Here is a 3365-nt window from a genome sequence, read left to right as displayed (position 1 = left end):
TTTCTTGTTTTTGAGATAATGCTGGTGAATCTTTTCACTCGTAGTCGTCTTTTAAGCATTGCTTATAAGGTATTATAAATAATATAAACCTCTTTTCGGACAGATAAAAAACTTTTCATCCATTATTTTATAAACAACCTAAAACTATCAATAATTATAAATAAACTCTTTTTATGATTTTTGGCATAAGAATTTATTTTATTACTTCAAACTTTAGATATTATGTTGTGGGTGCAATTTTTGGAGCCACGGAGCTTGCTATGGATTCCTATCGCGTCTTCCGGCAGACTATATCCACATCTGTTGCATTTGCAATGATAATCATTCGCGTATTTGTAACGATGAAATGATTATGGCACTTACCAGCAAACATGATAGAATCGTGAGTATTTATATTAAACAATGATATACTGGATTTTGTATATAAAAACGTATATAATAAAAGAAAATTGAGACGTATGTAAAAATTAATAAAAAAGTAAAATAATAGAATAATAATTGTATAATTTCTTCTATAAGTATTTATAATATGTATTGTTTTTAGTGTTTAGCCTTTTTGCGAAGAATATTGGCTTTCTGCAAAGATTGTGTTCAATTCTCTTTAGATGGGATGGTACGAGAGCTTGGGATTCCTGAAAATTTTCATAGTGAATTATTCGCTCGAATTGATAAATTCGGAATTCTTAGACCAGTTTCACCAAAACAACAATCAATGACGTAATACAAATAATAATACAAATTCTTTGTATTAAATTTATTATATGTAATTATTTATTAATATATTGTTTGTTAAACTACAATTACAGGGTCAAAAGAACAGTCAAAAAGAGGGCCCTCGCTCCTTTTTTGAAACAATATTTTCGAGATGGCGAACTTTCAGAAACAGCAAAAAATACGGACTCATGTGTTGATAACTCTCTTCGTGATATACCGGGTAATATATCTCACGTTATACCCGTTTGTCCGTTCCTTACAAAAAAATGTATTTTGGATTGCAAATTTCAAATTGTTTTTTTTGCGAAAGTGTGAAATGGTATTTGTGAGATATATAAAAATTTTAGCTTGAAACTTATCTTTAAAAATTCTGTTAATACACTAAGTAAATCAACGTTTTTATTAAGAAGATATCATAGAAAATGTTAGGTCTGCAAATATTTAAAAATACGAGCTAATCAATCTGTTTTCAAATTACAGTTAAGTGTCAGTATTTCAATGAAAAAGTCAACTAAGTATTTATTAAATAAATAATTAATGATAATAATTATAATAATAAGTTCAGTTATCCAATTATTCGTAATAAAATCTTACTAATCAGGAAAATAAAAATATAAGTTAGTGATACTAATTTTTTATTATATACTTTTATAATAAAATAAAATAAAATTTTTTAGGTGGTGCTGCGCCTAAAAGAAAACCAACAAACGAGTCTGATGTTCAGCAAATGTCCTCTGTGAATGCTAATAAGGAGCCACTAGCAAAACGGAGAAGGAAAAGTTTCTGACGGATATTAGATATATATATTACAAACAGGATATATTGCGGATGAATATATCTTTATTTCAATATATTTATATTTAATCGCTAGTAAAATTATAATTAGCAAAATTTTGATGAAACATTGAATGAAAAATAATGATAGAAAAACGTTTCAGAGTAAAATAACATTATTTTTTATATTTCCACATAAAAAATCCACATGAAATAAGTATTTTTTTACAATTTTGTAACACTTACTCATTATTAGAATATATGTTGAATTGACAGTTTTAATTTTATAAAATTATGAAGTTTGGTTTAATTTTCAATAATTTATTTAATTTTGTTATACATTTGTTTTTTATATTGAGAATATAATAATTACGAATATATATAATAATACAATACAATTGTTATTATTACTTGATTTGCCTATATGTTAACAAAAATATTATAAATAACAAAATCAATTAACAATATATATGCAAAAATTATTCCAGGTATAAAACCATACGTTGCAAATATAGAAAATGAATGAAATTTTAGGAAAAATTATGATGTTTATAACAAAAACTCATCGACATAATTCATGAACAACGAACAGAACAAGTTCATAAATGCATAAACTTTTCAAAGCAAGAGCATGCGCAAATAATGTTTAGATTATCGGTTGGCAAGGTAACAATATTTTGTATTTTTGAGGGTCGATTGACATTCTTGAATAATATTCTTCAATATTTAACAATAATTATACTTGTATAAAATGACTGAATTTGCATTAGTTTGGGAGGATAGAGAAATTCGTTTTGACATTCCCTACTCGTAAGTAAGGTAGATATTCACTCTACCGCCTACATTGTATATTTTTATTTAATATTAATCAATTAATATGTATTACTTTCAAAATCGTTAAAATAAAAACTGACATTTAATTTATTAATTTCGAATAATCAACAATCTCAATGAAAAAAATGATTATAACCGTTTTGGACTATTACGCACAGAGCATTTTTATTACTATTCATAATAGTCTACTTTTTATTGATATTTAAATTACTACAATTGGAATTATATTATACTTTTGTAACATAATATTTTGGGCATTTCCACAGCATTCTTAAATTAAGATCCGGTGAAAAATTGGTAGATCGAATGGATGCTGTTGAAGATTCTAAAGGAAATAGCGGAGATAAGGGACGTTTGTTAATAACAAATATCAGATTAATGTGGCATTCTCATGCTACACCTCGTGTTAATTTGAGTGAGCCTTTTGGTGTATATAATGCTCAGAATTAGTTTTGTTTAATTAATTAATTCGTTCTATTTAATTGCAGCTATAGGATATAACTGCATATTAACATGAGTATCAAAACAGTTATATCAAAACTAAGAGCAACGACAGATGCTCTGCATATAATGGCTGCTAATGGGTCTTCCAAATTTGAATTTATTTTTACAGATATTAGTTTATTGGACAAAAAACATTTTTCTTTGGTGATTGGTGTTCATAAGTAAGTTAAAATAATTTTAATTATTTAAAGAATGATAACTCATGATCGAAGTCATGGTGTGAGAGTACATATTTTCACAATTTTTAGTCCACGTTGCATTCCTGCATTATCTTCCTAATTTCTTGGTTCGATTTTAATTTTTCTTTTGTTTTCACATTTGTATCCAAATAGAAATAGATGTCTGTGTTCTTACACTTTCCACCCTTGGGTGAAGCATCCGTACCTGGTTAAAATGCTTCCAAGCATAATTCATTCATGGTTTAAGTTAAAAAGTGTATTTGTTAACGCTTAAATAAATGATGGTTTATTTTCATATAATCGAAAATTCAATGATTCATCAGTCCGAGTTTTAAGCACAACATAATTAAAATAAAAATT

General features: G+C 26.5%; 1 pseudogene; it reads left to right on the top strand.

The window, feature by feature from the left end:
- Window positions 1–2239: 2239 nt before the first annotated feature.
- On the top strand, window positions 2240–2987 carry LOC113365481 (annotated as a pseudogene).
- Window positions 2988–3365: the final 378 nt, after the last annotated feature.

The sequence above is a fragment of the Ctenocephalides felis genome, unplaced genomic scaffold (genome assembly GCF_003426905.1).
Source record: "Ctenocephalides felis isolate EL2017-DRISC unplaced genomic scaffold, ASM342690v1 CF-g0.4_SCAFFOLD_00469, whole genome shotgun sequence".
Taxonomy (NCBI): domain Eukaryota; kingdom Metazoa; phylum Arthropoda; class Insecta; order Siphonaptera; family Pulicidae; genus Ctenocephalides; species Ctenocephalides felis.
The sequence above is the reverse complement of the archived record's forward strand: the minus strand, read 5'-3'. Positions and strand labels throughout refer to the sequence as shown.